Source organism: Thermobia domestica, chromosome 4, assembly GCF_964235325.1.
Source record: "Thermobia domestica chromosome 4, izTheDome1.hap1.1, whole genome shotgun sequence".
NCBI lineage: Eukaryota > Metazoa > Arthropoda > Insecta > Zygentoma > Lepismatidae > Thermobia > Thermobia domestica.
This window is the reverse complement of record NC_137457.1, coordinates 130,079,212-130,095,210: the sequence shown is the minus strand read 5'-3', so window position 1 is coordinate 130,095,210 and position 15,999 is coordinate 130,079,212.

The following is a 15,999-nucleotide window of genomic DNA, read 5'->3' as shown; positions in this document are numbered from 1 at the left end:
TTATTGTCTAGATTGTAGTCTATTGTAGTTTCGTTACGAAGTTCGGGGTTCTCGAAGTCGTAATATTCCATTAGCGCACACGCAATAAAACACACACAGATTCCAACCAACAACTTGTCGATCTTCGTCGCGTTAACAGTGTAAGTTCGATTTGTTGTGGATTAGGTAGTTGTCTTCTTCCAAGTCTTCTTCTAAGTAACTAACTGCACGGGTCCCCTCTAACCTTTAGAGTCAAAGGCAGAAGGGCAACACACTTCAACCAATACTCTTCGGTTTGTTTCTTTCGCTGTTTCCTTCAAGTGTTCTAGAGAGCGAGTAAAGGAATTGATACTGTTCGCTTGTTATATAGACTGGTAAAGATTGCACCATACGATAGAAACTATCATCTTCTTTGTCGTTCCTGTGTAGAATTGCACCACAATACGTAATCTTCTAAGAATTGCATTCCACACCCACCACAACACAACACAAAAACAATTTTGCAAGAAATTACATAATTTGGCCCACATGTCTCGAATTGGTACTTTATAGAATGGTGCATCTCGGAAATATTTTACTTCATCTTAGTAATTTTAAACAATCGGCTACAGGATCAAAGGTCTTATCACAACAGTATTGGTCATCGTAATGGTTATAGATAGTGATTTCCAGCCTAGTAATTCCATACTCTTTGGCTAATGTAGAGGAAAACGTAGAACGTAACCTCTGATCTGGACAAGAAAGAAAATTAATTAGGTGCTAGCCAAGTTGCTTAGTAACACCAGGACTTGCAATTTGGCATACGAATTTATTGTAAATCTTAACGGAGGAGTTTTTAGAATTGTAACGTAGACAGTCCTTCCCAACTGGGTTGTCGTTTACACATATTACCTTTAACTTCGATAAATATTTGTCTCTGTCTTCTTCTTCTAAATCCCTTAAATATTCCCCAACGCTGCCTTCCATACAAAAATTGAAATTGTCTAATAAGTACTGGATTACTTTTTGTTTATTAAAAATGCCTGCAAAATCTTGTGTGATATCAAAATCTAACAAAAAGTAATGTTCTTTTTCTAATTCTGTTAAAATATCTGGTAAATGTTCTAAACGTGTAGTTAGCGAAAGATCGGCGAGCTCAATTTTATAAGGAACAACTACGGGTCTTTTGTATTTTCTGTTTATGTCTTTCTTGTATATCTGTATTATTTGTTTTACTCCCTTTTCTCGTTTTGTATTGGAATCTAAAAGAAAAGATAATTTAGCTTTAACCCCATGTTTAGCGACAACCCAATTCGAAAATACAGAACGGAGAAAGTAATTAAACGATCCACAAGCCTCCGTCTTTAATATGAACTTACCATTTAATTTTCCCTCGCAATGTTGAAAATCTGTAATCTTAACAACCATAATGTTATCGCAAAATGGTTCTGTTATCTCTCTTAAGTGATCTAATATGTCTTGTCCTTCTGTGTTGTTTAAATCTCCAATATTTGTTAGTAAATTGTTTCGATATAAATTCTCTGTTAAAAGCCATAAATTTAAACGCTCGTCTGTAGGCTTAGAAACATTCCCTAGTGGCTCTGTAATAGTATAATTGGCAGTTGAAACAATATTATTCGCCTCAATATTTTATTACAAGAAAACATTAATGATTTTCGGAACAATAACAAGGCCTAAGTATAGGTACAAATGTAAAGACGAAATATTAAGTGGGGAGCGAAAATAGAACAAATTAATTGTTTTATAAGACGCCTATAGAATGTAAGGTATATAGATGAATGCGAGCGTAAAAATCCCATATATAACCTCTTAATTGTAAATGTAAATTGTATGTAACTATGTACAACCGTAAAATGTAACTGTAACTTTAAGCTTTATATAAAAGAAAGACTTGTGTAACTGTAGACTATACGCATTTATAGACTGCGTATAAATGTAACTTGTGCTTTAGATATGGAAAAAAGACTTTATAACTGTAACTTGTGCTTTAGATATGGCAAAAGATGTTTGTAACTGTAACTTGCGCTTTAGATATGGAAAAAAGACGTTGTAACTATAACTTGAGCTTTAGATATGGAAAACTGTAACTTGTGCTTTTGATATGGGAAAATGTAACTTGTGCTTTAGATATGGAAAAAAGATCTTGTATCTGCAACTTGTGCTTTAGATATGGAAAAAAAGACTTTTTAACTGTAACTTTTCCTTTAGATATGGAAAACTGTAACTTGTGCTTTAGATATGGAAAAATGTAACTTGTGCTTTAGATATGGGGAAACGTTGTGGATGTTCTGGAATTGCTTTTTTGTCCATAATGAGTTCGAGAAAAAATTGTGACTATAATCTGAGCCTTAGATATGGAAACATTGTAACTCTGTACTGTGGTATTGTTATGCAGAAAATTTTGTAAAAGGTAGTTGACACTGGGGTAGTTGAAGTAACGTAACCTAAGTTTCGTACCTATTTGAGTTACTGTTCTAAACCTAAGACAAGAACATTTAATAACTTGAATGAAGCTAACAAAGATATTGAGTTTTATTTCGATGTGGGGGATCGGTTTATACATCCACACAAAGCAGATTGTCATATGACTTTTGAAGTGGTTGGTGCATCACCTGGAGGAACATTGGTGCAAATGATACTATAAAATTTGTAGATAACTTCTTACCATTCTTCTTTCCTCAAATTGAGGTTAGAAAACATGGAGTTGTTATAGATAAGATTTAACTACCTGGAATAACATCTACATTTATTGGAATATTAAAGATTTCCAAACCAGAAGATGGAAATCTAAAAAAATATTACGATTTGAAACAGATGGTAAACTTGGTCTACGAAAGGACTTTAGCGTTGTGTATCCATTAAGATTAATTCGAGCCTTTTTAAGTGATTATAAAGAGGTTATGTGGAAAGGTGGATTGAGAATAACATTTACAAAAGATAACAACAATAACGATGTCTTGTAGAAATGGGCTGGAACAGGAGCAGGTGCAACATCTCCTCATGATGGAAAAATAACAATAAAGAATTTGGAGATAACAACGCCTATTATTAAATACGAATCTAATTACGAAAACAAGTTAATGTTGAATATTCGTAGATAACCTAAAATGTTCTCATTCATACTTATCAGTGTTTTCAATGATTCCATACTTATCAGTGTTCAGAAAACTGTTGTAGTTTCCTTCTTGGAGTTCGAAGTTACTATTCAATTTAATTCTAAGCAATTTGACATGCCTGATTTCGTAGTTTTAATGTTCCAAACTGATAAAAGTGGTAAACAAACAGCAGATGCAAATAAGTTCGATCATAGTAAGGTAAAGAATATCCATCTTAAGAATGGAAGGAATGACGTATTTCCAAAAGAATCAAGAAACTTAGATACTGCTAACAGGGATTGTTTTAAGATGTATGAAGATTATACTGCATTTAAGAGAATAACATGTGGTAATACCGAAATGTACTATGACCCTAAAGAGTTTATAGATAACAGGCCAATGTATGTGATTAATTGTAGTAATAGGAAGAATGTATCAGTAAATGAGAGAACAAACATAAAGATTGTAGTAGACTTTGCAGAAGCTGTAGCTAATCATACTATATGTTATGAGATTTTAATTGGACAAAAGAACTTTACATATGACCCTAAGAATGAGAAAGTAGTACAAGAGCTTTAGATAATTAAATGTATTTTTTGTAATATTTATGGAGGTTTTCCATAAACGTTATTCTAAAATTAATAGAAACTATTAAAACGTTTTTGTTTAAGGTAAAAATTGAAAAGTGATCATTGATTTTCTATATAATAAATACGATGGCAAGTCATATTGAGCTTTTAAATAACTTGGAAGTCTTGAGCAAAAAGAAGTTATTGGATTAAGAGAATTAGAATTAGATACAAAATATAAGATTGTGAAAATGAAAAAGATTAAAACTAAGTTTGGAAAGAGCATTTTAGTTGAATGCGAAGAGCTTGAGGTTTTTCTTGAACCTAGATTTACAATACACTTAACAGATAAAAAGCTTGATGAGATCATTAAAGATGGATTAAAAATCAAGTACACTGGTTTAAAAGATAATTATCCAACTGTCGAGCTCTGTATGTAAATTTCAAATGGGAAGCGGTTTTATGAATTTTTCATAGAACGAACATTTCCCTTATAACAAATAAGCTATAACTACTTATTTAAATAAGAAAAATGATGTTAAAGCATTGAGATTCCTTTGCGTAGATGAGTTAGAAAAAAGTAAACCGTACGAGATAACATTATGGAACATTATGGAGAAATATAAGACGTTATTACCACAAAGATATAATGATGATACTGAGCAAGTGTTGAAAGATATGAAAAAATATAAGCTGTTTGTTAAGTATGAAGGTTTGAAAGATTTAGATAATGGTTATAAAATATATCAGTTTTACTTTAGAAATGAATCCAAAAAATAACAAAAATGATTTAAAAAAATTCTAAAGTAAAAAAAATGGAGAGGTTAGTATGGATCCCCAAAACAAATTTATACTTACTAATAATTTCAATGTAATTGTAAAAGTGTGCAAACCGAAGTCCAAGTAGTTTTTGATATTAACGGTTGTTTATTCAGCTTAAATTATGGCCAATGGACTGAGTTTAAGAATTCATTGTTTCCTATAGAGAACGAGGTTAACAGAAGATTCCATTATCAGCATCCAAACTTGTAATCTTAACTATGTTCTAAATTATATTTAATTGATTTTAAGAGTTTTATGGTTGCAAAGCCATAAAAGTAAGACCCTTAGACATACAAAACGCAATGCATTTGAATTTTAAAAATACATGTATAAATAAGTGAGTTATTTGAGTTTATGTAATAATATCCTTAGAGTTATGCAACCTACAAGACATTAGAATGGTAGTTAATTTATTTGTCTATAGATTGTCGTTTGAAGTTTGAAAATCGGTTAATAAACAATGGAGATGTAACAAATTCAATATTTCGGGAATTTTTTACGTGTTTATCTTTGAGTCTTCGGGAAAATGATAGTCTTTAAAAAAGTCTTAGAATGTTATCTAGATTATGCTGGTATTTTTTTATTTTTCAAATATCTGAATTTTTATTTTTGCAGAGTTCCAAACTCATATTTTTTTAAAAAAATTGCCAACCTTTTTATTTGATGAGTTAGCGCATTGTAACTATGGAGAGGTAAAAGTATCCTCTTAAAAATATTTGGGATAAACTATTATATTTGATAAGTGGGTTGGCAACACTGATTTTTTCTTTTTGAACATTGATGCTTAAGCTAAATACGGCAGCTAGGTTAACATATCCAAGCAGTTACTCACTTAATAGATGACGTTGCATATTATTTAGTTTATCACTTTGCTAATGGATGGCGTTGCTTCTAGAAGTATTTGTTCATATATAATGACCGATTTTCACTTGATTTCCTTGAGTTTGTGTTAGCTGAGCGGACTCGCTCATGGTCTGGCCAGCTGTGAGTAGTTATCGGCGTGGTCGATATCGCCTCCAAGCCGGAAGAAGGAATTTTACATTCTCCTCTACAAGCCAAACTGATCAGAGGGAGTTGACGTGAATGGAGACTAGCGCTAGTCGGGAAAGGAAAACGGAGGCACAACAGAATCAGCAGTAGAAGCAACAGAAATAGAAGCAGAGAAAAATGAGCCTGAGAGGCAGCCAATTGCAAAACCAAACAAACAAATATGAGAAAGGCGTAAGTCACATATACATATACTAAACTAAAATACACTGATGACGAATTCCATTAGACATACAGAGGTAACGGTTCTTTACATTGTACCTTCCCATCCCATCCCAAGTGTTTGGGCTATCAAGGATAATGAATGAAAGTAGTACAACCAATGGGAAAAATTGAACGTGATTCTGTTGTTAAACCAAGTTCGTTGCTTAGAACTAGGTTTAGTCTGTGTCAGTATAGCAGTAAATTTATTTTGTAGGATGGATATAATAATAATAATAATAATAATAATAATAATAATAATAATAATAATAATAATAATAATAATAATAATTAGTTGTTGAATCAAACCAGTCAGACACAATTGCTTTTAATAGACCAGTGAATAGGCCTATAGGTATTATGACGACTTAAGTAACCTGGATTGCAATCAGGAGCATATTAAAGGCGGGGCTAATGGAGCCCAGGCTCAGGGGACCTCCAAAATCCCCCTCTTTAATACTAAAATACATCAATCATCTTATTATATTATGGGCTTCAGATCCATGCTAATTTCTATTCCCGCTCGCTAGGTTGCGGTATCGCTAGAGTTAAATCTCCTTCCACCAGCTTTGGCTCGTGCCTGCAAACATCAGACTTTCGTGGACCGCCGGGCGTGGATAATTAAAGTGATTAATGTGATTAATAGACAAATACATTAAAACATAATTCATTCAGAAGACCTTCAAATTCGGAACTTTTCTCACAGTGTAACCTTGTACAGGTTTACTATTTGTATATGATCTTTCTCGTTTTACTCTATTAGTCGTTTTACAGGGACTGTTGACCATTTGGCTCGTATTCGGCATTTATGTGTTACACTAAAGTATATGTGCATTTAACTGTTATTAATGAATGTAATTCAACTAATTATTGTAAACTTGGAATACATTAATATGTTACAGCATACACCTCAATAAGCCTATGAGCCTGTGGAAGACAGCAAAGAAAAGTTATGCGCTGAAATTATTCGTAACAATGGGCCCTTTCAAAAAGTCGGCTCGAGGGTCCAAAAAGCCTTAATCTGCTCTGAGTGCTATGCGCATAGACGTACTCAAGAATTTATTTCGGGAGGGGTACAAAGTATTTCGGGGGGAGCCCAAACACAATTTCAGGCAAAACTATACTAAATTTTGTACCTAAAATTAGACTATATCAACCAAAATGTCGGTATTTCGAGAAAGGGGGTCCGGACATCAAGGACACACCCCCTGCGTACGTCCTTGGCTATGCGCACAAAATATCCTCATTTTTTTGAAATAAAGGGGACCACCATGGCTCAGTGGTAGAACGTTCGCCTCTAGTGTGTCGGGTCCCTGGTTCGATCCCAGCTCGCGCCAAGTGAGCTTTGTCATCAACAAACACCGTCTTCGTGGATTTTCCCTGGGTTTTCCCGTTCCCTCCCACTTTCTTCATTGCACAGTTTCATTCATTTCTCATCATCACCTCCTCCCTTAGCTTTGGCGCATAATCGTGGGACGTTAAACTAGATATTTCATTTTATTTCATTTCATTTCTTTAGAAATATAGCCTTTCTTTCAGATGTCTGATTTACAATTGGTAGAGAACATAGATTAAAAAATCTAAAATAATGGTTTTCAAATGCTTGTTGATATTCAACTTTTGGTGAAAAGAACTTAGGAGATGCAGAAAGGGGATATTGAAGTTATGACTTTATAGAACACCATATTTATAAATGAAGGACGGAACATACTTCGGATACAAGCAACTTTAAGGACGAATGAGAGCAATTACTCTTTATTACGAAATTCATTCTCAAACTCATAATTTCAGGGAAGCTAAGGCCCCATGGGTATGAGCGTGATCTATACGATCATTGACTGTTTGCACCCAACAAGTAGTGGCCTAACTAGGATTTTTTAAAAGGGAATTGAAAAACCATTTTGGGGCCAAGGTACCCTACACACCAAAATTCCATTGTTTCGGTATTTTAGGTTTATCTTTAGTCAAGAACATAACACAATTTGCGAGCAAAGAATTGTGGTTAATATTTCAGTCTTGCACATTTTTAACAACATAGTCATATTTGCTTTATCCTTTATTAAATTAAAGCTATTGTTTCTCAAAATAACTCGACAAGACTCGAGGCGAGACAGGGTTCGTCCAACAGAAAAAACATACATTCTTCGAGGCATCACTTTACACAACATATTTTCGATGCGAGACAACCTCTAATCTTGTCTTGAGCGCATCCCTATTTTCACGAAATAATATTAGAATACAGTAAAAAGAAAAGGAAAATATTAATTACCTTATAAAGTAATAAAACCTTAAAAGTCGCCTATTTAAAATTAGCATTGTGAAATAGTTCATAGATTAATAATAGTTCAATCTCCTTTACAGTAACCGGATATTAATAATCAACGATCAATTACTCTGTGAAAATGCTGAATTTTAAGGAGTGTGTGCACCTCCAGTTGAATTTGGGTGCAAATTCGTCAATACTGTAATTTTGGTAGATTTTCTTAGTATCCTCTCTTCTAAAAGTATATAACATAGTGAAATTTACGTGGGCTTGTAAGAAATTGGGGAGCTTGAACACCCCAAATTAGACCTAGTGACGCCACTGCCAACACGCCACCAGTCACAAAAGACAAAGGGAAATATTTAATTTAATAATAATAAAAGAAGTTGAACTGTGTAAATTTAAGACTATAATTGTATATGAAAATCATTATAAATACAATTATGTTTTATATTTAATTGAGCTTTTCTCCCTATCACGGAACTTATGTCCGGCAGGGAATCGAACCCGGATAACCCAAGGATCTCTGCTTCAGATAATCGCTGGTTGAAATGTTCTCCTTCTAATAAAATGAAATGAAATACTCAGTTTAACGTCTCACGATTATGCTATGAGGCTAAGAGAGACGATGATGTTGAGAAGTGAATCAAATGGTGGAATGAAGAAAGTGGGAGGGAACGGAAGAACAACGAGAAAACCACAGCATACGGTGTTTGTCCACCACAAATTTTACTTGGCGCTCCTTGAAATAAAGTTCAGCTACAAATAAAACATGTTCTACCCTATATGAAAGAATCTCCTTTACATTGCTCCATCCATTAAATGTACATATTAACAATTGCTATACTGAAACCATCCCTGCAACTAGTGATGTGAAGTGAAAAGTTTTCCGCTTAAAACCTCCAATTTCTAAAAATTTTCCATTCTAAACAAATATTCACTATTAAGTATTAACTCCACATTAAGCCATGATATTGGTTTAATCCATGAATAGAAATATGACATTACAGCAAATTATAATATTCCAACGTTCTAGGTCCTATAATGGGAATATATATAAATATTATTGAGTACCTGGTAATAAACCTAGTATTTGATAACACAAGAATTATATGATAGAACAAGCGAGTATCGATCTACAGTATGAAACCGCGATAAACTTCCAAACTATACACATTCAATAGTAAAACTGGAAATAATAGAAACCGGAAGTAGTTGATTTCCACCACTTACGGCTTAAATATTAGGTTGTCGAGGGAGATGATATCTATTATTGGAAAGACGAATCGTTTCCCGAAAACCGTTTCTCAATAGTTCTTACCGTTTTTGAGTTATGACCAATATTGTTGAAACCAGAAGAGGTTCAACATAGCTTCTGGTTTAACTCGAAGATTGCTGAAAGAGATGTAAAATATTCTTGGGATGCTGAATCGATTCCCGAAAACCGCTTGTCGATAGAACTTACCGTTTTAGGTCTTGGAAAATAAATATTGGAACCAGAAGAAGTAGTAAATTTATACCACTTCCGATTATAGTGGAAATACAGAGGTATAGGTACTTTGTCCCGTTAAGACCTCAAATCGATTTCTGAAAACTATTTATCGCTAGCTATGTTTTATATTCATTTATGAGTTATGGATATGTTTTTTGAAACCAGATATAGTCGATTTCTACCACTTCCCGTTTAAGTAAGATTGTTGAAAGAGATGGAACTTATTCTGGCAATGCAGAATTGATTCCCGAAAGTGTTTATCGATAGCACTGACACTTTTAAGTTTATGAAAATAAATATTGAAACCTGAAGTAGTAGTGGATCCTACCACTTCTAGTTTTAGTAGAAATGCAGGAGTTGAGGTGATTCCTTTCATATCCACCTATTTCCGAAAACCGTTTTCCTATCGCTAATACCGTTTTCTACTCGTGGTATTTAGTGTGAAAACGGAAAATACATATATCTACCACTTCCGATTTAAGAGATTGACTGCCAAGGTGATTTGAGGGTACCTGTTAAGTAGGAGGTTGTTGAAAGAGATGCAACCTATTATTGGGATGCTGGATCGATTCCCGAAAACCGCTTGTCAATAGTTCTTACCGATTTTGATGTGGTACCTGTTGACAGACGGACACAGGCGTTCTATAAGACTTAACTTTCATATGCATAGCGTAGTTAGGAAGTCTAAAAGTACGTATATAGCCCAAAGCAGGTAGTATATTTTTATTTGATAATTAAATTTAAAGTTATTTATTGCGGCTTTCAACTTTATACTTTTCTTATATATATTTTTCTCTTAGAAGAAGAAATAAAGCTTTTTCTTAGTTACAATTTCAGAATGAATGAATATTTATTAGTTTCTCTTCTGAAATAATATATGAAAAACATTATTTCCTGAGAACTCCTAGTATTTTTAATGGGTTACTTTCATTAAACTTTGAAATTTTCGGTAGACCAAAAGTTACAGTAGATACTTTTATATATTTCGTAATTATAATTTCTATATAGCGAAAATATATAAATATAGAAAAGTAATACAGCTATGAGAAACATCTTGTCTTCGCGCATGAAAAGCGTATGAAACTGATGGAATATTGATATGACGATTTTCTGTGAACGTCGATTCATTCTAAGAAAAAAACTACATTACATTTTCTAAGATATTTTCCAGAAATGAAGAATTGAAAGATAATTAATTTTATTTACCTTTACCCTCACCCTCAATTGACGCCCTCACCCTCAGCTCCCTCACACTCACCCTCAACTGACACCCTGATCCTCCCTCACAGTTACCCTCAATTAACGCCCTCACACTCACCTTCCCTCACACTCACTCTCCATTGACGCCCTCACATTCTCCCTCAATTACTTTACGCCCTCACCCTCCAACACCCTCATCCTCAACTACTAAAATGAGGGTGAGAGCGGTTGTCATTAGGGCAAAATTAGGGAGGATGACCATCTCTGTTACAGATACTTAATGTGTATTATAATAAATTTGAGTGGCCCACCTTGTTCCTTTTAAGGGTGGGCCACTCTTAAAAATGCCAAGAAGTTAAATTTCGGAGGGTTTTGACCTAATTTATCCCGTTTCATGGGGTGTTAATATCTTATATGATTATATGGGAGTGTATAAAGGTTCGTTCTCTTTCATAAGACATGGATTTATTAATGCACCTCTTTAAATTTTTGGAAGGTGTACCTTGCCCCACCCTATTCAATTTTGGAAATTGTCCAATTTAAAGATTTCGTTTCATAGTACTGGACCATAGTATGTATCATGATAAATTTGGACAATGAAAAAATTATTAAGCAAAAAAATTTACAAACAAAGATTTCACATGAAAAATTTAAGAAAAAGATTTCAAACAAAAAAAATTCAAACAAAATATTTTTAAAAAATGAAACAAAAAATTTCAAACAAAATTTTGAAACAAAAAATTGTCAAACAAAAATTTTCAAACAAAAAAGTTTCAAACAATAATTTGAAACAAAAATTTTCATAAAATATTTCAAACGAAAACATTTTCGAACCAAAAAATTTAACTAAAATAATTTCACGTTTTACTATTAAACGTCAAACTTTATCCGGTTTTTAACTATTCGATTAACAAATAGACTGTTGGATCATTTTTATCATTGAGTTGAACGAAAATGTTCAAACCAAGATTTTTAAACAGTAATCAATAAATATTAAACAAAACTTAAAATTGAATGCAGCAAAGATTTGAAAATCATCAGCCAATCAGATTGCACGAAAGATAGTGATGAACCAATCAGATTGCATGAAAGGGAGTATCATCCAATCAAATTGCATCAACAATAAGTTTGCCAGTGACAGATTACATCACCTTGTGACTAAATTTCAGTGTTGTAGCATATATTCCCTTTAGACTATGAGTCATAAGATTCAATAAAGTTAGCTATCAGATTTCTGAAAACTCAAGGTAAAATGTACCAATACCAATGATCTTAGACTATGAGCTATGACTAAAGTTCAAAGTATTCTTCCAATTTTCGCGCCTCATACTAAAATTTTGTTTATCACAATTCCCAAATTTAAAGAATGGTCCTACGTACCTCTCTCGATATACCTAAGTCTTAGAATTAATCATATAATTACATGTTGTCGTTAAGTCTCAATTAGGTCAATTGTTTATCTTAGCAGAACCAACTGTTGTTTAGAAATGTGTTATTTGATAACTTCACAAATTTTGAAAAGGAAATGAATCCCTGTACACAATCTCATCTAGATCAATCACATGGTACATCGTGCTGCTTACGTTTATATTTGGCTCAGAGGCGGGAATAGTAAAAACCAATGACGTAATTTCATTTTTGAGAATTCTCAAATTATCCTACAATGTTTAAATGTACCAATGTATTAATCCCATCATACATCAATAAGAGATTACCTGACCATACTCATATTTGACAATGATTTACCCAAAGAATTTACACCACCCAATTCTAAGAACAATGACCAATTATTAATTTAACAATAAGAAATATACCCCTCTCAAAATTTAAGTTTGGTACACAAAATACACCTGTGTCTTATGAAAAGGTAATAAATCCTGTACTCATTCAATAATAAAGCTTTATCAAAAAAAATAGGCCAATAACCTATAAAATTTGAATATTTGGCCACAAGAGGGAAATCAACATTTACAATGGTTCCTAGAAAATGTTTACAAATTTTTGTTATTTGATAATTCCCAAATTTAAAAGGGAACATAAACATATAATGGTATTAAAACTCTGTACATACCCATACAACGTGCTAAATCCTCATCAAAGGGGGTCAAAAACTCCGGAAATTTGATTTTTGTTAGTTCTTTACCCATGAGAGGGAACGAGGTTTGCCATCCAAATTTATAGTGGTACATATTGAGGTCCTGCACTATGAAACCAAAAGTTTATAATGAACAATTTCTAAAATTGAGTGGATGAGCCAAGGTACCCCTCCCAAATTTTCAAAGGGGTGCATCAATGTACCATGTCTTACGATAGGAAATAGACCCATATACATGATCATATAACCATATAAGGTAATGGGACCTCGTCAAAGGGGATACATTGGGACAAAACTAAACACGTGGTACAACATATTGCTTATGCTTATATTTTTGCACTTTTTACCCCTAAAAGGGAACGAGGTGGACCACCCAGATTTATCATGATACGTATTAGGGTCCAGACTATGATACCAAATGTTTAAATTGGACAATTTCCGAACCCCGAAATTTGACATTTGGCAATACCAAATGTTTAAATTGGACAATTTCCGAACCCCGAAATTTGACATTTGGCAATGTTTGCCCATAAAAGGGAACGAGGTGGACCCCAATACTAACAGAGTTACATACCATGGTCCTAGGCTACTACACCCAATTTTTAAATTTGGCAGTTTCCAAAATTTAAGGGGTTGGTCCTATGTATCCCTGCCAAATTTTAGGGGTTGGGCCAAGTACCCCTGCCAGGGGGTGGCCCTAAGTACCTCTAGGTCATTGACCAGGGGCACTAAATTTTGGTGGGCGTCGGCGCCACTAGGGACACCAAAACTGAGAACAAATAATGCGCTTACTACTCCCATGTTAAATATTTTTTTAAGTTTTGTAATATTATTAAGCAACAAATGTAACTATTAAAATCGTCTGTCATTACCCTAACTGCATGTAGCACGAAACTTAGGCAGGTCTTCGTAACTTTAACTTTTCAGCAAATCTAACTACAAGTTCACAAACCTGAAATTCTTCTGTAACATTATGTTTCAATTTTATCCATTATATAAGAATCCTCAAACCTGAACATTGTTCCACCACAGTAATCGTGCTCATTATGCAAAAGAGAAATCACTTTGATCCTAGAAATTTCTCGCTTTTCTATACATTGTACGAATATAACTACAAATGTGTGCACCATGTGATACAAGAAGATAATGATTTAAAGCTTGTCAATGAACGAGATAATAAATGCAATGACCCAATAAGTAACGTACTCACCGTGATATAGTGACAAAACGTTCTTCTCTTAAACCGGGAAATGGAAAAAAAAAAGTATATAGATAAATACGTCTACCGACTGAATAGGTGTTGTTTACGATTTATAAATATGACATCACGTCTGTACATTTAAACAAAGTGAAGTTAACTATACGAACACAAAAGGGTGCTTTGTTAATACATGTGACATAATAGACTCGTTGAATCATCTTTTCTTCTCATTCTAACCATCATTTCAGATCGTTTTATATATGTTAGATTGTAGAATGTGATTATATTCTCAGATGTACATCTCATTTTATCAAAATGTAAATATTTTTCATCAAATATATATATATATATATATATTTATTTACATTGCTAAATTCAATGTTATATATGTAATGGTACATTTATATGTATACTTATTTGCATGCTCATAACAATTTGTGTTTAATACCTCAATAGATGTAAGAAATGTTCATCAACTGTAGTTAGATAATGCTTTCTTTTAAGCTGATTTACCTATATCAAGACGTTGTTCTGTATGTATGCCTTTAATATTGATTTACGCCTTTAATATTGATACCGTTTATAATATGTGTGTAATAGTATATTATATGTATTGGTGCATGACCGAAGTCATGAAAGATGACTAGTTCTACTTCTCTAAATCGGCTCTGGGAGGAAAGCTAAAGTAACAGGATGAGCTTTAATAACGACAGTCTTTTCAGGAATCCCTAAAACTTCTAATTGTGGGAAATATGTACATCACTTTGATTTTTTTTCTTTCTTGCCTACTTCGAATATGTGTTCGGTCTCTACTATGGATATTCAGATAGTGGATAAAGGTTATTCAACATTTGGAAATAACAGAGAAATAACAAAATAAAAATTCTCATTACCTATGCTGGGTCAAGGCAACTCTCACATTTTCTTTTCTTATTTCTAATAAAACTGAAGAGGGGTCCTGACTGGAGTTGTCCCTATAGACACGGTCATAAGATTCTTTAGATGTGAAATTGCGGAAGTCCAATATTAATTAGCCAAAAACGAAATATGTATATAATCGAAAGTAAATTCCAAATTTCCTTCGGTTTAATTTATATTTAATAAACTATCATAATTAAACATCTAAAATATAGCGACTCCCTTTCCCAATCATGACTTAAGCTAAGTTTTGCTTGCGTCAAAAAATTGCATTGTGTTATTATCTTTTTAGTGAATGTATACCCCTCCAAATCATTGAACGTCTAAATGGCTTTCGTTAAATCCAAGTCGTAGTATTCACAGTTACATTCATATGTGTCTACATGATAGGGTTAGTAAAGAATACACACAAAGTAATTGTATCACTATCACAACGTCTTTTCCAGAATATAGAACGAAACATCAATTTAACAAAAATTGTTGTGTTACTACACATCTCCTTCCGCTTCTGTCAACTCTGGTCGATCTCATTGATCTCTAAGTTTCACTACTATATGTAAGCCCATTGTCGATTTCCAGCAAGGAAGGAACACCTGATCACAAAATGATATTTAGGAAAGTAAGAGTTGAGCTGTGGTGCGATGTACGTTTCGTTAAGCGCAAAGGCTGCAATTTTTCTTCTTGGAGAAGTTGTGTAAAGAGCACGTCATGTGTTTAGACTGATCGAATGTTAACAAGAAGTAAATCATAAGCCATTATTGTATGTAGTATAAAGTTGTATGTAGAAGTCCCCATATTAAATGTAGACTCTTCTATTAGTTGAATTAGAAAGTAAACTGCAGGTACTTAATAGGTAGCATGAAGTTGTAAGATAAAAAGTAATTTGGCTGCATACATGATCTGATTCAGGATTTTGTTGCGATCAAATGATGAATGTCTTGAAAAGAAATAGTGTGGGAGCGTAAAAGATTTTAACAGTTATTGGATGGGGTAGCAAATTTTCTGGCGATCTTGGAGTGTCAAAGGAACGTTTCAGTAGAACAAGCTGTTGTTGAGCTTGATCGGGCTGAGGTGTAGCTTTGCCCTTGTAGCTTTTAGTGGGATGCCTTTCACAGCA